At 37.2% G+C, this 9,017-nt stretch overlaps 1 long non-coding RNA gene across 5 annotated transcripts in view; it reads right to left on the reverse strand.

The window, feature by feature from the left end:
- The window catches only part of LOC105942035 (uncharacterized), a 197,751-nt gene extending 197,253 nt beyond the window's left edge, over positions 1–498 (reverse strand). For all 5 annotated transcript variants that reach the window (XR_009245162.1, XR_009245164.1, XR_001168290.2 and 2 more), the window contains exon 1: positions 448–498. This is a non-coding gene — a long non-coding RNA (uncharacterized LOC105942035). The remainder of the gene's footprint in view (positions 1–447) is intronic.
- Positions 499–9,017: the final 8,519 nt, after the last annotated feature.

The raw sequence follows: 9,017 nt of genomic DNA on the forward strand, positions 1-9,017 counted from the left end.
AAACATACACAAGGAGGGTAGACAATTCCAGATCCTTGAGTGACTATGATAGCATGTGTTAAATAAAAAAGGAGGGGCTGAATTCAATGTTCAATAGCTAAATCTTAACCTGTCGACAGCTGAGATCCTATAGGAACGCAGGTTTACGTCCTGGTTTCTCCACTTTCCATCCACCTCCCTCCTCATGGCCTTGCAGGGCCATGGAGGATGGCCCAAAGCCTTGGGACCCTGCAATCATGTGGGAGACCTGGAGGAAGCTCCTGACTCCTGGCTTCGGATGGGTTCAGCTCTGGCTGTTGTGGCCATTTGGCATGTGGACCACCAGAAGGAAGATCTTTCTCTCTGTCTCTCTGGAAATCTGATCTGCATTTCCAACAAAACTAAACAAATATTTTAAAAATCAAAATTTTGTTGCATTGAGGTGGTTTGACGCACTTCAATAAATACCTGGAAGCCTGGCCTCAGCAGTGTTTCATAAAGACAGTTACACATGAAATCATCCGGCACCTAGAAAAATACATAGAAGATGCAAATAAGTAGATAGGTAGATAGATAAACATGGAGTCGTGTTTATATACTGGAGTATCATTCATTATTGACCCAAAATTAATTTAAAAGAAGGATGTAACTTATGCATACAGGCTGGGGCACATCGCACTGTGTTTTACTGATAAGCACGCTAAACATTTCCAGACTACTGATGTGGTGGAGAGAGACTGAACTGGAAGCAAGCCTGGGTCTGGATTCCCTCCCACAGGCATTGTGACATTGAACATGTCTCTCCACTGCTTTTCCCATCTGTGTCTGAAGAATTAGTATAACTAGATCTTATTACCCATGACAAATTTCAAAGTAGAAAAAGGAAAAACACAAAATGTCCCTATTAAATTCCATTTCCTAAAAACTCGTTGCTATAAGAGAAAGCTCTGAGATGGATGCGGATTCAAGGCAGTCCCGTCATGAGCTTTTTATCTCTTAAGTTAAAACTAAATTTTATTTTAAATATCTAACCTTATGCCCAGAGTGTCTTTCACAAAGTTTTAGAGACATTTTAAACATTTTTTCTCCTATTACTGTCAGCACTCAGTTCAAAATGTTAGCAAGGTTCTTCCTTATGCTGAAAGCATAACTTCAGTTTTTTAAAATAGATTTTTATTTTTTTAGAGGCTCAGCTTTTCAGGAAAATTGTGAAGATATCATCCAGAGTTTTCTATAAACATGCTTAATTTCTTATATTTTTAAATGGGAAATTTATTGTAAATAATGAGATAACACATTCCTTTTATAACTAATATATGTAATTTTTTTCAGGTGTCCTTGATCCTGGTTCAATATCCTTTTCCTCTTTTAGGATCTCATCCAAGATGCCACATTACATTTAACTTTTACGTATCACTTCTTCGGTTCCTGTTGTCTCTAACAATTTCTTAGACTCCGTTTTTACTTGATGACTTTGAAATTTTAGAGAAATTTTGGTCAGGTATTTTGTAGGATGCCCCACTACTGAATGTGCTTGTGTCTTATTGTGTGTAGTTGGAATTACTGGGCTTTGGAGAGAAGAATCACAGATGTAAATTGGTCATTTTCATCACAGCACTTCAAAAATAAATACTCTCTTTTTGGGGGGGGGGTGTGCAGGAAAATCCTCAACACCATGGTGAGGAGTAACTAATCTTTGTGTCCCACCCAGCGAGGCATGAGCCAATCCACGCCAGCTCTTTCCTGTCAGATTTCAAGCTCTACTTTCTGTTGTTTGTCTATTTATTTTAGGTTTTTTTTAGTTTGTATGATTGTTTGCTGTGAGGGGTTTTCGAAAAAAAAAATACTCTCAACAAAATTTATGAATGGTATTAATGATTCTGGAAACTCTGTTGAGCTGGCATTTGTCAGGCTTCTTTATTGTAAAAATATAATTCCCCCTTCTTTTAATACTATAGTCTTTAGTAGGAAATTGCTACATGCAATCCACACCTGATTGAGAACTTATGCACCCAGTCATTGAAGAAGGAATATCTGCGAAGACTACGTGAAGTTCTTCTATGTGGGGGAGTTTCCACTTCACCATAATTTAAGTATTCAGTCACCTGCTATATTGATACTGTTATATTCATATGTGTTTAACACTTTGGATTTTTACCCAATAATATGTATTCTCTTTTGTTGTTCAAATTATTCTTGCTTTGATTCTTGGGGACTTTTCTGGTTGATTCCCATTTCCCTTTAATACATCCACATATATGTGAAATTCCTTCACTTTCTGACACTAAAAAGATGATCCAGGCTCATCAGGAAACTTTTCTGCTTGAACTCCAGAATAAACCATTTCTCCTAAATCTTTATTATAAGAAGTTTTTTTCTTTGTCCCAGCAAGAAAAAAAAATGCAATTTTTGTTTACATTTTAACACTATGTTAACTTATAATAAAATAAATGCATCAATGTCTCTCTATATAATCATAATAGAAAAGTTTGAAATGCTAATGATGGGAGAGTAAAGGCACTGGAAATAATATCATAAGGAAACTATACACAACTAATCGTGACATTGGAAAACTTAACACCAATAATAATTAGGAACAAGTCATTAACAATAACAATAATAACAAGTCATTAAAAGTCATTTACTTCTCAAATGATGATTCTGCATTGAAATATAAATACACTGATAATTAAGAAGTATTTATAATAAAAGCCATGTTAGAAAAATGTACTGTGTACAATTCATGTCTTGTATATTGTTTGCTGATTGCATTCGAACAATTTGTTGCAAATATCCAGAAGTAGAGAAAGAAAGACAAGCAGAAGAAACATAAATTATTCCTGTATATCACACACACAATATTGCCCACATTGTCTGCATATACTTTTGGATATCAAGAAGTAGAAAAGCTATCTTTTAAAGTAGCAATTTTCTTAATTATGTAAAAGACAGTAGTATTTAGTGTTTTAATTTGCTACGCTGTCATAACAAACATCAAATATTGAATGGCTTTACCAACATGTATTTGTTTTCTCACACTCCTCAGGACTAGTGAAGTCAACAGGTTTGACTTTCTTTTTAAATTATATTTATTCAATAGAGAAGTATGCTCCCTTCCTCATTCCCATTTGACCATGGCTGGGTCAGGAAGGGAGCACGAACAGGCTGCCTTGTGCTGTGCACTGCCATCTTTGTTGACAACACTTTCCCACATAGAATGTCCTAGCACTAAGGCTTGCTCATGCATCACGGACAAGGAGCTGCCCAGCAGACATGATGTAAATATGCTCAAATCTTTCTAGCTGTGTGGTCATGACTGACTAAAAAGTGAAAGAATAAACAGCTTTCTGTCTTTAAAGGGGACACAAAGAGGCACAAGTAGCTAATAATTCAAAAACAGATGTCCACACTATCAGGATGATAAGAAATTTGGGCCCAGAAGTCTCACATAGCAATGACATGGAGGTATATGGTGTTAGAGATTAAAACATAGCCTACAAAATATAATCCCTAGGACTATCATATACCAGATCATCTAGGAAACCCGCTTTTAGATACAGGAATGTGCTAGCTGAGTGTGAACACAGTATCTTCAGCATTGTCCAGAGGAAACATAATGAGAAAGAAGAAAGGGTCAAAATTAGGTACAAGTAAGGGTGACTACTCCTGTCAGCATAACCCTCCTCAATCATGACTGCTAGGATGTACTCCTGGTCCATGATCCACTCGTGATCCACAGAATCAAGGTTCCCAGGGAAACAAGGGCTAAGATAGAGACACAGATAAGACTGTCTTTACTCATGTTCTCCCACTTTTCCTTGGTCCTAGTTCCCAGACACTTTGTTCCTAAAACCCTGAGTACAGGATATCTCAAGTAGATAGAGACCAAATCTTAAGGATACCTTTATTTCTTGTCCTCTTCCAGATAGGCAATAAACATTCTTTAGCAGGCACTCCTTTGAAATGCATCCTTGGAAATTGACTCTCAAAGATAATCTTTTCTGCACCATGGCATGACCAGAACAAGCTGAACAATGGAGAGAGTAGGACCCCAGAGAGATGTGTAATGGCATCTTCCAGTCAGACCTCTTCTGGCTTAGAGCATGGAAATGTTCTGAGATCACTTATGTACAAACATATTTTTTTTTCCCTGCAAGCAAGACTTTTCTTAATTCTGTAAGGTAGACAGATTGCATTTAGAAGTAGTTACTGTTGGGGCAGTATGGTGGCATAGCATGCTAATCTTCTGCCTGTGGCATCAGCATCCCATATGGGCACTAGTTTGTATCCTGGCTGCTCCATTTCCAATCTAGATTCCTGCACACAGCCTGGGAAAGCAGTGGATGACGGCTCAAGTCCTTGGGCCACTCTACCCACATGGGAAACCTGGAAGAGCTCCTGGCTCCTAGCTTCAGATTGGCTCAGCTCCAGCGATTGTAACCATTTGAGGGGAGTGAACCAGCTGATGGAAGATCTGTTTCTCCTTCTTCGTGCAAATCTTCTGTTCAAATAAAACTAAATAATATATTTTTAAAATAAGAAATCATAAGTAGTTACCCTTAAGACTCCAGCTGCCCCTCTCGCTCCATGCACCACAGAACCTATCACAGTGCTTTCGGGCTCCATGTGCCATTCTGCTGCCTCCATCCCTCAGTTCTCTCCCCCCATGTTTCCCTACCTGAGACTACTTGCTGGCAAACAGTACAGTCCACCAACAGCTTCTATATTACCTCTCCAAAAGATTTGTGGAGCACTTAATAGCTCTACTTGAGTCCAGGTCTCCTTCTCCCTGCAAGATCATAAATAGGAGAACTGGCAAAGAACTTCAGATGATCCTGACAGATACATTTAGGCTCTCCAGAGTTTGTCCTGGGTTTTTGATCTTATCTGCTGAGATGTAATATGACTTCCAAATAAGACCCAAACAGAAAAATGATCTGCTTTCCAAACCGGAAGCCACTTTCAGTGATGAATTTTATGTGACATTTACATCTTTGCCTGATCCAGAGGACAGGAACAGTCATCTACAGAAAAACAGGTTGTTCCTTGGGTACAGCCTCACCCTAAATGGACACCAAATGACCCTATTGATGAGGAGAAAACATTTCATTATGTCTGTGTCCTGGAGAGATGAAGAGGAACATAACCAAGCCTGTAAATCATTCCAAGCTACTCATGGTAGACCAGGGTCCAGAAGAAAACTCATAAACCTTTCTAGAAAGATGAAGGCATGCACTAGTCAAGCACACTTTCATAGCTCCCAACTTGATAGAAGCACTGGTAAATATTGTAGGATAAGCTCATTATTAGGAGAAGGCTTCCAAAACTTGACATTGGATTTGAAAATGCCTGGTAAAACCAGTTGAAGCTGTGTGCTTTAGTCTTTTACACGTGGGACTAGGAGAAAACCATAAAAATGAGTAAGAACAGTTAACAAAATGGTCACAGCTGTTACGGTCATACCAATCTATGGTCAGGTGAGTGGCTTTAAGAATGTATGTCTGCATTCCTGCCATTAGTTTACTAATTACTAATAAATTTGAATTATTCGGAGGGCATTATTTTTTCTCCTAGCAATTCCTCGTCTTTGTTAATCACCTATTTTTCCTGAGATATTTTTACCATTTTTTACTATTTATATTTTTAAACTTTCAGAGTTTAGATACAAAGTATTTGTTATTTATATAAGTTGCACATATTATCATTCTTCCTACTTGGTTTCATTGCATATATTTAAATTTAAAACATGACTTTTTTTTCTTTTTAAGGGAATAAATTTAATGCATTTCATATATTCAGTTTAAGATTACAATATTTCCTGCCATACCTTCACACCATTTTTCATTTCCAGTTCTTTCTTACTTCTTTATTTTTCTTTTGATTTTTATAAGAAAATTATGTTTTAGTAAAGCAAGATTTATTTAAGCCTGGAGCCTCTCACTGCAATACTCAGAAAGGGAACACCAAGAGAGAAAAATGCAAGAACATACGCAGGTAGTCTTTTAAGTTCACTTTACTTTATAATCATAAGCTTAAATTCCACTAAATAAAAACTAAATAAGTAATATGCAGAAAAAAACACTATTTCTCAATAATAAAAGTAAGATTATAAACAATAATCTCAAATGTTCATCTCACTCATATATTATCTATTTTTGTACTCTGTGTTGGTCACTACAAATCAAAGAAAATATGTTTTTTTCGGGGGATTAACTTATTTCACTAAGCCTAGTGGTGTCCAAGTGCTTACATTATATAGTGGACATTAAAATTTAATCATATTTTATGGTTAAGTGGTATTTTATCATGTATTTTTACCATAATTCCTCTATCCAGGCAACAATTGATAGACATCTGGGTTAAATTCCTATATTAACTATCGTGAGCTGAGCTGCTGTTCATATGATGTTGTAAACTTTTGCCACCAATTAGACCAAGGATGGATGAAAGGGCATAGCCATCCAAATTTCAGGACAAAGGAATGATCACCTGTCTAGGGGCTTGACTGAGGGAAATTTTCTTGGGAAAAAATGACAAAAAAAAACAAGGAAGGTTTGGTGGATCATAAGATGTGCAGAGAAACACTTCTGTAGCCAGCTGTTGGATGCAAACCACCATCATACCATGACAAGGTAGGAATAGTTGTGTGTCATGTCTCTCATCACTCTAGCTGAAAAGAATCCCATAGCCACTCAGTGACTTTCACTTTAGCCTGGGAACTAACATGTGTCAGACTAACTGCCAGGTTTGGCCTAGTGAATATACAAGATTGAGCCAATGATCAAACCAGTGGAGAAGCTCACATCCTCAAAGCTGTTAACAACAGAAGAGATCTTCCATGGCCAATGAGGTCGTCACCCTGAACTCCTCCACCACACCCGAGCAATGAGCAGAGGTCCCAGGCCTGACCTAACACATGCCTCTGCATATCAATGGAAGGAATAGACACTCCACTAAGCCACAAAGGCATATTTCAAAACTAAAAGCCATAAAAGAGAAAAGCAACAAATAATTTGACAATGATCTATATAAGTAAACAAAGGAACATGAGAAACATGAACAGGGGAGAAATTAGGAATCACCCAAAGGAACACAGCAATATTCCAATCTTTGAATGTAAAGATGAAGAGATTAAGTGCATGAAAATGAATTTAAATTTTGATCATAAGATTACTAAAAAATAACAAGAACCAAATTTATTATGTAAGAAAATCCACATACAACATGAGTGAAAAACTTTCCCGTGAGATTGATGCTGAAAAGAAATCAAACAGAAATATTAGAAGTGAAGGATTTAATATGCAAATAAAAAGCACAGTGGAAAGCCTCAACAACAGACTTTGAGGGGCAGAAGAAAATATCTCTGAGATAGAAAATAATTTTTTGAAAATATATCAATAAGATTAAAATTAGAAAAAATGAGAAAAATAAAAATAATATCTGAGATTTATTAGACAGTATGACCTAGTATACATGCCATGAGAGTTCAAGCTGTGGAAAGAGAAATAATAACAGAAATAATAACAGAAAACATCCCTAATTTGAAGAAATAAAGGGATATCCAAGTGCAGGAAGCACACAGGACTTATACATGACTAGAAAGGATATTGACCATGACATTAAAGCCAAACTTTCGCAGTAAAACATACCAAAAATATTCAAAAAGATGCAGGAGAGAAATGCCATATTATCATTTAAAAAGTCCCTAAATAGACCAAACGGTGATTTCTTACCATAAACCTTATATACTAGGAGAGAACTGAGAAATATAGTGCATATTTTTTAAAAATCAGGGTGAAACAGGAGGATAAGAGGAGATCTGTATCCTAGTCCTGGAGACTCCCGGAGGCCTCCCAAGTGCTTTACCACAGAAGCAATGGATACTTCATCAAGGATTGTCAGTACGGCCACCAAGAACCATATCCCGATCACCTAAGAGATCACAGGGAATATGAATGCCCTCAGAGGCATGAAAACTCTGAGGTCAGACATTTCCTATTGGATTTCCCACAAAGGATGGTAGCAGCCCAACACCCTCCTATAGGGTCTGGTGACATTGGAACTACAGCCAGAAGCCCCTGGTGGCACTCAGAGATAAAAGGATTGTAAATTTCCTTCTGAACTCAGGAGAAGAGCTTTCTCTGGTCCTTATCTAGTTCCAGCCTTGGCTCCCAGGCCTCTCTTACACCAACCATCAGGGTTGCTTGTGAGCCCCCAAAATTCGTCCAGATAGACAGAGACTAATAAAGGTCAGCTAATTGATAATCACTCAGCTTGCACCTTACTGATCAGGCTTCCCACTTGGCTTTTCAGACAGACAGAGAGAGACATAGATACAGATATAGAAAGGCTGGAACAGCCAGAGAACAGGCCAACTAGCCTATAATCACCCAGCCTGTACCTTTTGGTCAGGCTTCCTATTTGCTTCTCCTGGACTTTACTAGGTAGTATGTAGAGTTAAATTCTTCCTCACTCACTGGATTGTTAGGGATTTCCCTGCTCACCTGCCTAAAACTTATCTATTCTTCAAATGTTAAAATGCAAAGTTTTGTAAAACCATGGTTAATCAATATATACTGCAAAGTTTAAATTGTGGCTTAATTTTCTCCCCCCAAAACTTTATCAATTTATGACTGTTAATGCTAAACAAGATGTAACTGCATAGAAACTTTGATGTTAAGTTTGTTGAAAACAAAATTAATCCTGGAAAGCTCTCTTTTATGAAAAAGGTAAAACATTTGTCACTTGTTCAATCTTACCAATAATTCAAAGATGTTCTAAACATAGTAACAAAGTATGATAGTTATCTTTACGAAAGAATTTGAACACAGAGAAACTTCTAGTACAAACACAAAGGAAAAACAAAGGAAACAATGGATAAATGGGGAAAATGGCAGAACCAAGACATTATTTATCAATAAGAGCCTAGAATGTAAATGGCCTAAAGGATCCCATTAGAAAACACAAACTGGCAGAGCACAGTAAGAAAAACTGCACACATCTTTATTCTGCTTGAGTAAATACACCACACCAACAAA

The sequence above is a fragment of the Ochotona princeps genome, chromosome 3 (genome assembly GCF_030435755.1).
Source record: "Ochotona princeps isolate mOchPri1 chromosome 3, mOchPri1.hap1, whole genome shotgun sequence".
In the NCBI taxonomy this organism is placed as follows: domain Eukaryota; kingdom Metazoa; phylum Chordata; class Mammalia; order Lagomorpha; family Ochotonidae; genus Ochotona; species Ochotona princeps.